Raw genomic sequence first — 17,688 nt, forward strand, 5'->3', positions numbered from 1 at the left:
TACCTCACTGGGTTGTTATGAGGATCAAAGGTGTTAATGTACATGTTACCTAGAACTTCACCTGGATTATAGTATGTGCTCTGTAAGGGTTGGCTACTATTGTTTTTGAGCTGTAAGGGTTGTTCTCCCAAATTATGTCAAAAGCTATGTATCATGTTCTTCTGTGCCTCAGCTTGGTTGGTGCTCATCCCTGTGCAGTGAGGTGAGCCTGGGGAAGAACAGGGAAACTCCTGCTGAGGTCCAGGCAGGAGACACAGGGAGCAGTGGCAGCAAGGATGGAATAGAGAGGAAGATTTGGAAATACACAGGAGGAATCATGGTGTATATACATGTGAAGCTGAAGGAAAGGGAAGATCCAGGGGGAGCTAGCTCTCCAGTGACTGAGCTAAAGGATCTGTGGGTGCCGATGCCATAGCGAGACAGGAGCTGCCATGAGAAGAGGTTCATGCAATGAGGTCAGGCTTGAGAAGCCAGCAGCACATTGGTGTAGCAGGTGTAGATGCCCCAAAAGTGTTGCAAATATGATTCTGGTACTTGGAAGAAAGGTCTGAATAGAGCTGTAGACTTAGAAGTCAACCAGTGTTTGCTCTGAAACACCATGCAAACCACTAAGATTCTTTAGACAACTTGCAGCCAAATGCCCAAAGCGTAGACCAAGGCTGGATAGTAAATATTTTAGGTTTCCCAAGCTATAAGGTCTCTGTTGCAACAATCAACACTGGCATTTTGGACCCAAACTGACATAGACAGTTTGTAAAGAATTGGGTGTCTTATTTACAAAAACCCATGGGCCACAGTTTGTCTACCCCTGCTCCAGACCAGTATCTTATACATAGTAAGTGTACAATTAATATTTTTTAGCTTAATCTATTAGCTCCAGAAATTGTCAGAAGTCCATGTAGACTGTTTTTTTTTAACTAATAAAATTTCTAGGTACTCATACTTTTGTTAATGAAACACCTACACACCCACAAAAATAAGCAGGAGAGAGGATGTTTGAATTTCTGCTGCCATACATAAAACAAGCTTCCACAAATTAGAGATAAACCATCGACTTGCAACGTATACAGTTGGAAACTTTCTCTGAAACAAGTCCTAGGCCCTCAGCCAAGTATGATAAATCAGACTGGTGAATTACAGAGCCAGGTGATGCGAGAAGCATTAGATGTTACACCATGGGGGCTGGGGCTGGGGGATTAGGTGAGAGGCCAGGGCTCCAGAGAGTGCTCTGAGAGCCTTCAGGGATCCCTGATGGTACTCTTGTCAGGTCAGGTCCAGAAACTGACTGCAAATGTGTTAAGTAATTAAGAAACATCTCACAAGTATTTGGAGCTTTGATTGCAAAGAAACTGTGATAGGAGGAAATGGGAGAAAATCAAATAGTAGATGAAGAATTGAAGTCACAGAGGATAGACATTTTGCAGTCAGGAAGCTAGTCATAGATAACACAAGACAGAGAGAGAGGGGTGGGGGGAACTGACTCTGACCCTTCTCTCCAAATAACAGAAAAATATAGCAAATTACAAGTGGCAGTTAAAACAGTTAACACAAAAGCTGAGGGTTTCAGCTGCCAAATTACTGCTGAGCCATGCTGAGGGTGTTTCCTCTTCTGAGTGCCTTATACTTTTGGCTGGTGGATCAAACCCCCAAAGTCGTCTCTTACTTTTGAAGACTGAAACCACACAGCTCAATTCCCTTGCCACTTTCCTGGGGATGTTCTGGGGTCTTGGATGCCAAGTAAGGAGAGAAAGTCTAGAAGACGCTTGCATTTGACAACAACTTGTGAATGGCTTCTCTGTCTGTTTCCAAAGCGAATGTGTGAGAACATGAGGAAGCCCACAGTTCTTAGGCAGTCTGTGTGACTCTGAGATACATGTGTTACCTGTGGCTGCAGTGACGGCAGCAACTGTGTGCCAAAACTTATATATATATATATATATATGTATGTGTGTGTGTGTGTGTGTGTGTTTATAAACATTTTTTAAATGCTTGAATTGGTTGCTAACACAAGGGTCCTGCACTGTCCAAATCTGTCCCATCTCTGATTTGGGGCAGTGAGAGTTCAGATACAGAGTGGGTGCAGTAAGAGCAAGCAATTGTGCATTTGGTTCCTGACTTTGAATCACTAGTACTTAGATAGCTAGCGATCAAAAGGAATATAAGATTTTTAAAAATCAAGATATTTTTTAAAAATCTGTATTTCTGAACCTAATCTCCATCATGGCAATGCCTGCTGGAGCTGAGCAGGGGTAACTGACACCACTTTAGTCGAAGTCCTCATGCTCCAGTCTGCATGGCTCCAGTCTCCTGCTTCTCAGGTTGGCAGTACCTGCTGACCCTGAAGGCTTTGTGATTAGTCCCTTGACTCCCATGCTCAAGCTAATCCTCTCCATTTTGCCACCAAACTGTTCTTTCTAGAACTCAATTCACTGATACCACATCATGCTTAGGGTTCCCCAGTCCCTAAGGCAAAGCCAAAGCTCCTTGGTCTGGCATACAGGGCTTTCCTCTCCATCAACCCTAACAGCTTCCTCCTTCCCTTTCATTTCTCATCATTTCCTATCACATTTACTACAACAAACAACACTTAACCCTCTGACTCTTCTAGGAAGTGCCCTGCTTTCTGATTAGGCAATTGCACAGGCTTTTTCCACCAACCCAAATTCCTGGTACATTTCTACTTATGCTTCAAGACCCAGTTCATTTGCTGCCTTCTGTATGAAAGCTTGCCTGGCCTCTCCTCCCTCCCTCATCTCTTCACTGTACTGTGCTGATGCTTCTTTAGTATGCTACTGACTATGTATTATTATTGTCTGGGCATGGGTTTGGGGGTTATATCTAGATTTGGATCCTAGCCCTTCAGCTTTCTAGCTGTATGGCTTTTCACAAGTTGCATTAACTTCTTTGGGCTCAGTCTTACGATCTGCAAAATGTGACTGTTCAGAAGACCTATCAGAAGGTTCTTGAGAGGTCTGTACAATTATGTGTGTCAAAGGGCTTACTTAGCACAGTGCCTGGTACATAGTATTATGTACTATATACAATACATAATAAGAATTCAGAAAATTTTAGCTTTTCTTCTTTTTCTGCTCTGCTTGACCTTTAGCTGGTAGAGATCAGTACATGACTTGAATATCTTGGTAACCCAAGTGCCAAGTTCTGTGTCTAGTGTGTTGCTGGTTCCAAGTCTGTTATGTTGCTACTGATGAAAACACAACCAGTGAATGGTAGGGAATCAGTGCCTATTTGATTGAATGGTATGGTGGTTTGAATTATTGATCCCAAGTTTTTATTCCCCTGTAGCAGATATCCATACCTTCATCATGGCCTTGTGATTAAGAGAATGAAATTCCCATGTCTTGACTTAGAGATTGTCCACATAACTTCTTGGCCATTGGGATATTAGAAGATATGATTCAAGAAGAGGCTTGAAATGTCTGCTGTGACTGAGTTTATCCCCTTGTGCTTCTTCCATTGCCATAAGGAAGACATGCCCTGGAGGCTGGTCCCAGAAAAACAAGAATGATGTGAAACAGACCTGAATCTAACCCATGGCCTAGAGTCAAGTCTAACTGTGCCCAGTCTAGATCAACCAAAGTTTAGCCAATCTATTAAGTTATGTGGTAGTCTATTTATTATGCAGGAAAATCTGAAATACACATGCTTATAGTAAAAGGAAAAACCTGATTACTATTCTCTAGTTTTTGTGCTCTGACTTTAAGGACTAATTATATAAATATGAAACAACAGTGAACAATACATGATGGGGAAAATTTCAAGGATTGTATTGCTGAAATATGGGAGTGGGGTTGATGAGAAAAGGTATTGAAATTCAAGTCATATTAGGGGTGATGGCTGAGTTCCCTGGCATGAGTTCCATTTCTGGATTTGAGTGAAGTCCTCTAGTAACTGGAGTGAGGATAGGCCTATTCTGACTGCCCATTCCAAACATGGGCTCTGAGAGTCTCCCCACTGGAAGAGATCTCTAGAGTTCACCTGGCCCAGCCTCTCATCCCCTGCACAAATGTATCCTGCAGATTCCTGACAGCAGCTCATCTGCATTGAGTCACTTGCCTGCTGCATGATCTTGGATAAGTGCAAAGACTGGGATTTTGGAGTCAGCCTTGGTTTGGAATCCCAGTATTGTGACCTTATGCTTAGTCAAAGAATTTGCTCATCTCTAAATCTTCTACGTCCACTGAAAACAGAAATACTGGGAATGCCTACCTCACAGAGCTACTGGGGGGGTTAACTGGACAACACATTCCTCACCATGCCTGGCACCAAAAGTAATAGCTCTCTTCCAGCTTCGGAGTGGCGCAGAGTACACTGCCCCTGGGCCCTGCGAAGCCCTCCTGATGTCTCTATAAAGAGGGAGGGGGGAAAACAAGCTGAGCACCTACTGGGCCACCTCAGTGTCCAGGCCAGATGCTGAGCCTGCTGGCCTGAATCAGCTCCCTCCTTCCCAGCTCACTTGATGGGGCGTTTCAGTTTGAAATTGTCAGTTGTCAGCACATTTAAATGTCCTGGGACTAAGAAAACATCAGAGGCAATTATTGACCATTTTATTGATTTAATAAGATAGTTTTGCACAAATTATGGCCCATAAAATTCTGGGCTCTCTGAAGTCTTCCACCAGCAGAGTTTCAATGTAACTTAAAATGGAAACTGCCCATCTGCCCTATAAGGTAGGATCTAGAGGAGCAGAGATGAATCAGTGTGAGCTAAGATGGATGCATAAAGAGAAAGGGAGTGTGCATGTGTGTGTGTGTGTGTGTGTATGGTAGGGGTGTTGTTCAGAGACAGAGCAATTTCTAAGTGAGCTGGACTGTGAATATGTGAGAAACGAAGATGAGAAAGGGAGGCTTGGGCAGGTGAGGAATCCCTTGAATAATATGAGTTTGAACTTGGTAGGCATTGGGGAACCACTGAAAGTTTTTGAGCAAGAAAATGGCAGGATCAGAGCTTTGCTCCAGGAAGATAATTCTGGCAGAAAGGGGAGCATGGATTACTTTGGTAAAGGAAGTACTAGAGACAGAAGCATACTTAGGAGGCTATTGCCATTGTCTAGACAAGAGGTGACAGAGGTTGTGCTTGGGTTCTGGAAAATGGAGAAAACATAAGACATTGCAGTGAAAATCTACAGGACTTACTATTATTGACTGACTAGGAAAGGCAAGGAGAGGGGGAAGGATGACTCAGGTGTTAATAAAGCCTGGAGAAATGTCTTGAGTTATCTGATTTAACATGCAGGATGTGGAGCACATCTCTCATCATCAGACTTTTCTCCTTTTTTCTTAATGCATATGTATGTGCACATATAGCATTATGTACATATAGAGCAGTGTAAAATAAATCAATTATATAATATCACACACATTTACACACTCTCTTCCATTTCAATTATCATTCACTTTGCATATATACTTAATTATGGGTATTGTGAAAGAAGGGTAAGAGACTTTTTAATTGCATCTGAGAAATTAGTTTTCATACTGATAGTATAGGGCTTATATTTTAGGATTTTGAAAAAATGTAAGCTAATCCTGATAATATTAACTGCAATTGACTGAGGACTATGAGCCAATGCTTTTCACACATCACCTCACTTGTCTTCACAACAGTGTGTAAGATGGGCTAAGGTTCTGCCCAAGCCACTCTCAACTCCATTCTCATGTTTCCTACGGTAAAGACTGGCCTCCCTTGCAACAGGGATGGACACATAACCCAGATTTGGACAATGAGAGCTTAGTGAGTTCTAGGTAAGACACTGGCTTCCTGGTAGAAGGCAGCAGTAAGAGAAGAGACTGAGTTGGCAGTTCCTCTGTTCCCCCCTTCCTGGCTTAAACATGCTGGGTATAATGCTTAAAGCTGGACATCAGTTTGCAGCCATTGATAACACAAATGAAGATGGAAAGCCATGACGCAGGATGTCAGAGCAGAAGACAGAGTGTTGTATGACCTCAGTGATATCATTGAGCCCCTGAACCAGCCACAGAATCACTGTGTATCAGGTTTCTTGATAATTGCAACAATAAACAGCTGCCATGTTCAAGCCACCATTGGTTTTTCTGTTACTTGAAGACAAATGAGTCCTAATGTTTAGTTACTTGCCCAAAGGCCAAGCCAATAAATAGCGAAGCTGGGATTCAAATTTAGATCTTTCCCACTCCAAAGGGAGACTATTAACTTCTGCATTTTCTCCTTTTCAATAGCTATACAGAACAATGTGAAGGGCTTATGTTAATGTGTGTGATGGATGCATCTGCTGTCCTTCCCATAGTCTCTATCTCTCTCTCTCTTCTTCCTCCATGGTTTTTGATATCTCCTGATGTCAGGCACTGAAACAAGCCTTAGGAGAGAGTAAGATGATTATGATTTGGTCTCTGTCCTCAAGTTGTTCATGATATAGAGCAGGGATTGGCAGACTATGGCCCATTACTAGTACAACCTGCAAACTAGGAATGGTTTTTATATTTTCAAGTGTTTGAAAGAAAATGAACCGAATAATATTTCATGAGCTTTAGTAATTATATGAAATTAAAATTCAGACTTCAGTGTTCATAGGTGCAATTATGTTGGAACACAGCATGTCCACTTGTTTGTTATGTGTGGTCTATGGCAGTTCTTGCACTACAACTGTGGAGTTGAATAGTTGCAACCAATAGCATGTGGCCAGCAGAGCCTAAAATATTTACTACTTGGCCCTTTACAGAAAACTTTTGCTGACCCCTGGTCTGGAGGGGTGGAGTTTGGAGAGGGATTAGGCAAATGAACGATTCATTCTAAATGAGGAAAAGAGAAAGGACGCATACTTGAGATACTTAGAAAATTTCCCAAAGTAATAGGAGAATCCAAAGCTCAAGACTTATCCCTAGACTTTCCCCCTTTAAAATAGATTCTATAAAAGAGGTTGAAGGTGGGGATGGACTGGGATATTTGCCAGGTTTAGTTACCTTTGTCTAATGAATGTCTTATGTTACTTGTTGTTCCTTAGACACAGAGCTGTGTGCTCCAGAAAGTTTGCACTCCACCCAGAGAGAAGAGATCATGAATTTTTTTTATGCACACTGTAAAATTGCCTTCGAGAAAACTGATTGACCTTTTAATTAAGCCCCTCAGAGCCTCCCACATATTGGCTTTTGCCTGAAACTCTTGTGTGTTGGAGATTTCTGTAAGCACATGAGCCATTCCTTTTGAGTCCTGATTCCTGTCAAGCTGTCTTCTGGAATGTCATGTACATTGTACGTCTTCTTGTGTTGGGGGAAAAGATCTTTCCATGAACCTAATCCTTAAAATCAGAACTATTTAGTTTTCTTCCTTTTTTTCCAAAAGAAAGTGTGTGCCAGGAAGTCTCCCACAACAATAATGGTACTGGTTATTGCAAGCATCACACATCATGGAAAGCACTTTGATTCTGACTCTTAATATGACAACATAAATATGATGGAAATAATTTGATCATAATGAAAAATGGTGAAACTCTATCAAAGTATTATTCTGGTATACCAACAAAGACTTTTGAAATCACTGAATTCATATCCTTTTTGTCTTTATTTTACAGATGAGGAAACTAGACTTAGCAAGGTAGGCAGCTATCAATGGCAGATCAAAGTGTGTATTTTCCAGTTAACGATGATAATGAAAGCCAATGCTACCTGGCACCTTTGTCAATTAAAAACATGTGGTCTGTAGGTGGGGGAACTCTATCATTGAATTGAACTGAAACACTTTGGCTCAACAGGCATAAAACAAAACTGTTTACAGAGACCTGTGCCACCCTATATGCAATTTGAGCAGGTTCAATTGGCCATGTAGACCTTTGGACTCATTCTGATCATCAGCTGGAATTTCTATTTCCTGAATTGTATCTCCAGTCCTGTGAATATTATAACCTTTGCATATGATGAGGGCCAGGCTCCTGGAACAGCTTCATTAGAGATCTAGTCTTGGTTTCTCTCACTGATCACTGGTTTTATGCCACATCTAGAGTCTGGGCAATAGAGAAATCAGGAGCTGCACCTAAGTGGAGAATGTGGGTATACAAGGTGCTCCTACATTAACACAACTGTTCTCTCTCTCAAAGGTTTTAGGATTTCTGACTTTAGGTCCACAGAGAATGTTTTCAAACAGGAGTAGTGTCTGGTTCTAGACAAACCAGTCTGTGATATCCAGACAGAAGAGGAAAGAGAATGAATAATTTTTTCTTGACAGTGTGTGTGTGTGTGTGTTTTATTGGGTTTTGCTTTTAGGAAAGCGTTATCATTTAATCAATATTTATTGATTATACCAGTGGTCTCATCTGTGAGCTATGTTGGAAAACTAAGGAACCGAACAGGAGAAAGAAGAAGAAAATATAGTTATTCCATTATTCCTTATGGTAAGAAACTAAGGAAATAGAGAGCTAAGGACATTAAAATAATTACTGTACTTATAAAGGCAACTCTTAACAAACATACAAACCTTCCTAAATATCAGAATAACTACAAACAAAACAACTATAGCTTACATAATAAAAGATTAAAAATAGAATTATTCAACAGCAACAAATAATATAACAAAGACCAAACATATTTGAACTGTTAATAAAAGTAGATCTTTATTAAGATAAAATGATTTTCAGAATGGATCAAAGCAAACCCAACTCTATGTTATACATGAGACCCTCCTAAAACACCTTTCTAAAGAGATTCCAAAAGTTTGAGAATATAAGGGTAGACAAATGCACCCCAGGGAAATACAAACACAAAGAAAGCAGGAGTTGTTATCTTAATAACAGATAAGGTGAACTTCAGGACAGAGATTATTCAATGAGGACAGAAGGTACATTATAATATAAGGGGTATAATTCAGTAAAAGCAATATTTTTTCTAGTTTTATTGGAAGATAAGTTGATAAATAACATTATGCTAGGTAAAGTCGTGTGATATGATGAGTTGATGTACATGTGTATTATGAATGATTACCACAATAAGGTTAATTAATACAGCTATCACTTCTCATTGACAATTTTTTTTGTGATGAGAGTATTTAAGATCTACTCTCTAAGCAAGTTTCAAGTATGTAATACAGTGTTATTAACTATAGTACCATGTTGTACATTAGATACTCAGAACTTATTTATCTTATAACCGGAAGTTTGTACCCTTTGACCAACATCTCCCCATTTCCTCCACCCCCAGCCCCAGGTAACCACCAATCTACTCTCTGTTTCTATAAGTTCAACTTTTTAAAGATAACATTCATAAATATCTATATACCAAGTAATATGGCATCCACATTTGTAAAGCAGAAGTTACAAGAGACACAGAGATAGGCAGACATACCCTAGTAGAAGGGGAGTTTAATTCACTTCTGCAAGTTTATCATAGACTAAAAGGACAAAAATAAAGATACGGAATTCTTTAGAAATTAATGAGATAGAACTGATTAAACATGTAACCAAAGAATAAAGAATGAGCTTTTTTCCTCCAAAAACAGAATATTTATAGAAACTGATTATATAATAATCCATAAATAATCTTTGATAAATTCTAAAAATTATGTATAGTATGGATAACATTTTGTAACTATGATTCATTAAACTAAAAACTGATTACAAAAGAGAAAGCAAAAAAGCTCCTTCTGTATGGAAACTTTTAAAGACTGTCTTACTTTTTCTCATTGAGATACATACAATAATATGCACAAATCTTAGTGTACAGCTTGATGAATTTTGACATGTGTATACATTCATGCAGCCATCACTCAGATCAAGATACTGAACATTCCATTAGTGAGAATGTTTAAAGGCACTCTTAAACAACTCTCAAAGAGGAAATAAAAGCTGAAATGGAAGACTGTCTTAAGAAACAACAATAATGAAAATGCTCTACCAGAATTTGTGGAATTCAGCTTAGAATGGGTTGAATTGTATCCTTCCAAAATTCATATGTTGAAGTCTTTAACCCCTAGTACTCAAGATGTGACTTTATTTGGAGAAGGGATCTTTATGGAGGTAATCAATTAAAATAAGGTCATTTGCAGGGGGCCTAATCCAATATGGCTGGTGTCCTTATACAAAGGGGAAATTTGGACTCAGAGACACATACAGGAAGAACACTATATGAAGACGGCATAGAGTGGGGTGATAGATCTACAACCAAAGATTGCCAGCAAACCATCAGAAGCTAGGAGAGGGCCATGGAACAGAATCTTCTTCACAGTCCTCATAAGGAATGAATCCTACCAACACCTTTGTTTTTGCCTTCTAGCATACAGAACTGTGAGCAATGTATTTCTGTTGGTTAAGCCACCCAAGGTTTATGATATTTTGTTTCAGCAACTAAGTGATGGGAAACTAATACACAGCTCAGGCAATGTATAGAGGAAAAATTACAGTCTTTTCCATCCCTTGACTTTTAGTCTGTGTATGTCTTTGGGTTTGAGGTGCATCTCTTGTAAGCATCATATAGATGGGTCTTGCTTTTTTATCCTTTCTATTACTCTGTGTTTTTTGATTGGTGCATTCAGTCCATTTACATTTAGGGTGATTATTGAAAGATATGTACTTATTGCCATTGCAGGCTTTAGATTCGTGGTTACCAAAGGTTCAAGGTTAGCTTCTTTAGTATCTTACTGTCTAACTTTACTCGCTTACTGAGCTATTATAAACACAGTCTGATGATTCTTTATTTCTCTCCCTTCTTATTCCTCCTCCTCCATTCTTTATATGTTAGGTGTTTTATTCTGTGCTCCTTTGTGTTTCCTTTGACTGCTTTTGTGAGTAGTTGATTTTATTTTTTGCCTTTAATTAGTATTTGGTTGGTCTGCTTTCTTTGCTGTGATTTTATTTTCTCTGGTGACATCTGTTTAGCCTTAGGAGTGCTCCCATCTAGAGCAGTCCCTCTAAAATACCCTGTAGAGGTGGTTTGTGGGAGGCAAATTCCCTCAACTTTTGCTTGTCTGGGAATTTTTTAATCCTCCTTCATATTTAAATGATAATCATGCTGGATACAGTATCCTTGGTTCAAGGCCCTTCTGTTTCATTGCATTAAATATATCATGCCATTCTTTTCTGGCCCATAAGGTTTCTGTTGAGAAGTCTGATGATAGCCTGATGGGTTTTCCTTTGTAGGTGACCTTTTTTCTCTCTCTGGCTGCCTTTAATACTCTGTCTTTGTCCTTGATCTTTGCCATTTTAATTATTATGTGTCTTGGTATTGTCCTCCTTGGGTCCCTTCTGTTGGGAGTTCTATGGGCTTCTGTGGTCTGAGAGACTATTACCTCCCCCAGTTTGGGGAAGTTTTCATCAATTATTTCTTCAAAGACACTTTCTATCCCTTTTTCTCTCTTCTTCTTCTTCTGGTACCCCTATAATGTGGGTATTGTTCTGTTTGGATTGGTCACACAGTTCTCTTAATATTCTTTCATTTCTGGAGATCCTTTTGTCTCTTTCTGCATCAGCTTCTCTGTGTTCCTGTTCTCTGATTTCTATTCCATTAACGGCCTCTTGCACCTCATCCAGTCTGCTCTTAAGTCCCTCCAGAGATTGTTTTATTTCTGTAATCTCCCTCCCAACTTTATCTGTTAGCTCTTGCATATTTCTCTGCAGCTCCATCAGCATGGTTATGACCTTTATTTTGAATTCTTTTTCAGGAAGATTGGTTAAATCTATCTCCCCAGGCTCCTTCTCGGAGGTTGTCTGGGTTATTGTTGTCTGGATCAAATTCTTCTGCCTTTTCATGGTGATAGAGGTAGTCGTGGGCAGTTGGTGTGTGTGTCAGCAGGGAAAACAAACTCCCTTCTTGCTTGCTGGTTGCCTTCCTCTCCTGCGAGAGCGGTGACCCCTAGTGACTTGTGCTTGGCAGCTGTGCGCCGACGGGGCCTCTGGTCTGGCCCAGGTAGCTGCAGAGGAGGCTCTGGGTGGTTGCTGTGGGCGTTGCCACTCTCAGGCTGCTCTCCTGCTATGGCGGGTTTGCGCCGGAGGGGGAATGGACGGGAGGCTGTTTATCACCCTGAGGGGCCTCAGAGCTGTGCTGCCTCCCAGGGGTTAGGGCACCCGGAGTTCCCCGGGATTCCCAGGTGCTGAGCTGAGTGTGCCAGGACACTTCCATCCAGCTGTGAGGCCCCTGTCCCTTTAAGACTTTCAAAAAGCACTCGCTTTTCTTTTGTCCCAGAGGTGCTGGCTGCAGGGACCCGCTTGCAGATTTTACTGTTCCATTTCCCTAATATCCAGCACACCACGCACTGTGTCTGCACTCCCTGTGCGGATGCTTAGGACTGGGTATTTAGCAGTCCTGGACTCTCTCTCCCTCCCTGCTCTGAACTCCTTTCCTCCCGCCCGGAAGCTGGGTGGGGGGAGGTGCTCGGGTTCCGCTGGGCCACGTCTTGTATCTTACCCCCTTTGTGAGGTGCTGAGTTCTTGCAGATGTAGATGTAGCCTGGCTGTTGTACTGTATCTTCTTGTCTCTCTTTTAGGAATAGTTGTATTTGTTGTATTTTCAAAGATATGTATGGTTTTGGGAGGAGATTTCCGCTGCCCTACTCACACCGCCATCTTGGCTCCTCCTCCTACAGTCTTAAATAACAAAAAAAAAAGAATAAAACCTCAATGAATTAAACGTGTACTCAAAAAGTTAGGAAAAGTATACCAAAATAGAGGGACACTAGAAAGAAGTCGTTAGTAATAATAAAAGTAGAAATTAGTTAGAAAACAGATAAATAGTGCTAATAAATAAATCCCAAATCTAGTTTTTTTAACCAATAAAGTAGAGAAATCATTAGAGAACATAATCAGGAAAGAAGGATCAATATGCAAGTACACAAAATAAAAGTGATAGGAAAATTTATCATGATAATATGTCAATTCTCCCTAATTCAATTAAATTTATTTAATTAATAATTTAATTAGATCATTTATATGATCATAACGAGATATAAAGGGTTTTGTTCTTAATCAGGTGAACTGATTCCAAAATTTACTTGAAAAAACAAACTGTAATAGTGAGAAAAATACTTACAAAGAAGAGAAATGACTAGCCTTTTCAGATTGAAAACTTATTATAAACCTTCAGTAATTAAAGCAAGGTGGTTGTGGTAAATGAAACATGCCCATGAAACAAAATAGGAAATACAGAAATAGATATAAATATTATGACAGTGCACAATATGATCAAGAAGATAACCCAAACTATAGGGAAAAGAATGAACATTCAGTAGATGATGTTGGAGTAATTGGATAGCCATTTGGAAAAATTCAAAGATATCAAAGGTTAAATGCTAAATATGAAACCATTAAAGTTCACAAACAAACAAGAAAGAATTCCTTTATAACATTGGAGAGAGAGAGAGAGAGGCCTTTCTAACTCTGACTCAAAATTTAGAAGCCATGTGAGAAAAGACTGATAAATTAAATTTCATTAAAAACTCATAAAACCTATGCATGGAAAAAAATAAGGAAACAATAAACTGGGAGAAAATATCTGCAACTCTTAACAAAAATATAGTAGTAATTCCTGTGATTTTAAAAAGCCTCATCCCTATTGCAACTAAATAATAAAAATACAAAATATGGGCAAAGGATCTGCATAGACATATCTCCAAAGGAGATTTACAAATGACCAATAGCACATGAAAAGATGCTCAACATCATTATCCATCAAAGAAATGTAAATGAAAAGCACAATGAGATACCACCTCACACCAGTTAGGATGCTGTAATAACCAAGACAGAGTGTTGGTGAGGTTGAGGAGAGATTGGAACCCTTATGCAGTGCAGATGGAAATGTAAAATGGTTCAGCCACATTGAGAGACAGTCTGGTGCTTCCTCTAAAGGTTAAATGCAGAGTTGTTATATGACTCAATAATTCAACTCCTAAGTTTATATTTAAGAAAAGTGAAAATCTGCATCCACACAAAAACTTGTACACAGCCATAGCAGCATTATTCATAATAGCCAAAATATGACAGCATCCCAAATGTCCATCAACTGATGAATGGATAAATAAAATGTGTTCTATCCATACAATGCAGTATTATTCGACATGAAGACGAAATAAAGTACTGACATATGCTGTAACATGGATGAACCTGGAAGCTAAGTGAAAAACTGAAAGTCCACATATGACATGATCCATTTATTTGAAATGTCCTGAATAAGAACTAGAAAGTAAACTAATGGCTACATGGGACAGAGGTCAGGGAGTGGGGAGAAATTAAGGAAATGGTGGGGAGGTAGTGTGTGATGGCTAAAGGATAGGGAATTTCTTTGGGGGCTAATGAAAATCTTCTAAAAATGATGATGGTTATGGTTGCCTAAGTCTGAATATACTAAAAACCAGTAATTGTGTATTTTAAATGGGCAACTTATATGGTTATGAATTATACCTCAATAACACAAAACTGTTTTATAAATATTGAAGCTGTTATGATACCAAAAATAAAAAAGCCTTATTCATGGTGCCACCAAAATCATCTTGGTGTTACTAACTATCCCACATAGTTAGTGATGTGCACCCTGTTTGGAAATACTGACCATCTCAGTCAAAGATGTGCACCCTGTTTGGAAATACTGACCATCTCAGTCAAAGCGTCATGGGGAATTCTTTGCAGAGCTGTTTTAACTAAATCTAATCATGAGGAAATAATCAGACAAATCCAGAATGTGGGACATTCTATGGGACAACAATCCTGGGTTCTTCAGAAATATTGATGTCATCAATGATAAAAAAAGAAAAGAGCTGTGTTCTAGATAGAAGAGATGAAATAGATGTTACAACTAAATTCAACATATGATCCTTGAGTGGGTCCTAGATTTTTATTTTTTTATTTTTTATTAAGGTATAATTAATATACAATCTTATGAAGGTTTCACATGAGCAATATTGTGGTTACTACATTCACCCAAATTATTAAGTCTCTCCCTGCACATACCCCATTTCAGTCACTGTCCATCAGCATAGTAAGATGCTATAGAGTCACTACTTGTCTTCTCCAGGCTGTACTGCCTTCCCCGTGCCCCCTCTATATTATGTGTGCTGATCATAATACCCCTCAATCCCCTTCTCCATCCCTTCCTACCCCCTTTCCCTTTGGTAACCGCGAATCCATTCTCGGGTTGTGTGAGTCTGCTGCTGTTTTGTTCCTTCAGTTTTCTTTGTTGTTATACTCCACAAATGAGTGAAATCATTTGGTACTTGTCTTTCTCCGCCTGGCTTATTTCACTGAGCATAATACCCTCTAGCTCCATCCATGTTGTTGCAAATGGTAGGATCTGTTTTCTTCTTGCGGCTGAATAGTATTCCATGTGTATACATCCCACCTCTTCTTTATCCATTCATGTACTGATGGACACTTAGGTTGCTTCCATTTCTTGGCGGTTGTAAATAGAGATGTGATAAACATAGCAGTGCATATGTCTTTTTGAATCTGTGCTCTTGTTTTCTTTGCGTAAATTCCTAGGAGTGAAATTTCTGGGTCAAGTGGTATTTCTATTTTTAGTTTTTGAGGGGCCTCCATATTGCTTTCCACAATGGGTGAATTAATTTACATTCCCACCAGCAGTGTAGGAGGGTTCCCCTTTCTCCACATCCTTGCCAGCATTTGTTGTTCCCTGTCTTTTGGATGGTGGCCCTCCTAACTGGTATGAGGTGATATCTCATTGTGATTTTAATTTGCATTTCTCTGATGATTAGCGATGTGGAGCATCTTTTCATGTGCCTGTTGGCCATCTGAATTTCTTTTTGGGAGAAGTGTCTGTTCAGTGGATCCTAGATTTTTTTTAAAAGCCGTAAAGGCATCATTGGTAAAATTGAGCAAATTTGAACATGGTGTGAGTGTTTATAGTATTATCAATGTTAAATTCCTTAGGTGTGATAACAAAATTATTGGTATATATATGAATGTCCTCATTCTTAGTAGAAATATACTTAGATAATAAGGACTAAAATGTCATGATGTTTGGTATTCATTTACAGTGATTTGGCCAAATAAAAAAACCACACACACACACACACATGCATGCATAGATAAAGTAAAGTGACAGAATGTTGACAATCAGCAAATTTCTTGGTAGGTGAAGGTGTACATATCTTCACATGTATATATGAAAATGCTATTCTTTCATCTTTCTTTGGGTTTGACATTTTTCAAAATAGTTGGAAAATATGAGTTTAAATAGATTTAAGTATTAGAAAATAAACAACTAAAGCAGTGATGGCTTTTGGTTTGCATGATTTAGATAATTGTCTCAACAGCTGACTCACTTCTCTCTGTGCAATTTACTTTGTATAACACAATTTTAATTTTTGTTATTGCTTTCTGAAAAAAAATTGTAATTTGATTACCACTGATTCTCCCAAGCTGAACTTGAACATCATTTCTTGTTACACAGAGCTATATCCGGGGATCCGAGCCATATGAGTTTCCCCCTCCATAATAATAGATCACCAACTTGTTGAGAAAGCTTAGTCAAGTTGCCTCCCCATTTGGGGCCTTAGGTCTCCCAGCTTTTAAAAGGCAAAGGATTAAGAGAATGAAAAAGCAAGACGCAAAGAGGGAGATGTTTACATTTCAATATCCAGAATGTATAAAGAACCTTACCAAATTAAAAAATAGACAAACACAATACAAAAGCATGAAAAAGACTACAACAGACATGTGGCCAATAGCCACATGACAAGGTGCTCAGCCTCATTGGTCATCAGGAAGGGCAATTAAAAACTCAATGAGGTACTATTCCACACCCATCAACATGGCTGTAATAAAAAAGACTTATAAAATTAAGTGCTGGTGAGGATGCAGAGTAACCGGAATTCTCACAAACTTCTGATTCAGATTTAAATTAGAATACTTTGGAAATGGTTTGCCCGTATCTGATAAAGCATAACATTGACTACTCTACGATCCACCATTCCTCTCCCAGTTATATTTTAGACAGAAATCTATATACATATGAACCATTGTTTGTTTTGGCCCCAAACTGAGAACAACACACATTTCCATCAACAGAAGAATGAATAAATAAAGGTATTTTTATGTAATGGGATACTCTACAGCAATGAAAATGAATAAGCTTCTGCTATACCGAAGAGTCCGGTTGAACAGTATGATGTTGAAAGAAGTCAGACCCAAAAGAGTACATACAACTGATCGCATTTTTCAAAGTTCAAACACACTCATATTTAGTCTTTGATGTTAGAAGTCAGAGTAATGGTGACTTTTCGAGAAGAGTAGGTGGTAGTGTGCAGGAGGGAATATTCAGGGGCTTCTAAGGGACTCATAAGATGCTAGTTGTTGATCTGGGTTCTGGTGGTATGGGTGTCTTTGGAAAAATTCAAGTATTTTCTGTACAACATGTTATACTTTCATGAAAATTTAAACCAAATTAATTCAAACAAAAATAAAAAGTAAAAAAATGTATAGCAACAAAAAAATTACTAAAACCATGCAAGGAATAAAGGTTTAAATATGTCTTCATTTATTCCATTGGATCTTACAGGATTAGTTATATGAGGGATGTGAAGGGCAATGTATTTTCTTTTGAATAACACACAACATGCATCCAAATTACTTAGGTACGTAATTATTTTGTGTGTATATATGTGTAATATGTGTAATGCATAATTAATAACATTTGTGGAATAGTTGCAGTTTCCTATTCATTTTCCTATTTAATTCTCCCAAAAAAATGACGTAGCAGGTAAGCC

This window comes from Manis pentadactyla, chromosome 15 (assembly GCF_030020395.1).
Source record: "Manis pentadactyla isolate mManPen7 chromosome 15, mManPen7.hap1, whole genome shotgun sequence".
NCBI lineage: Eukaryota > Metazoa > Chordata > Mammalia > Pholidota > Manidae > Manis > Manis pentadactyla.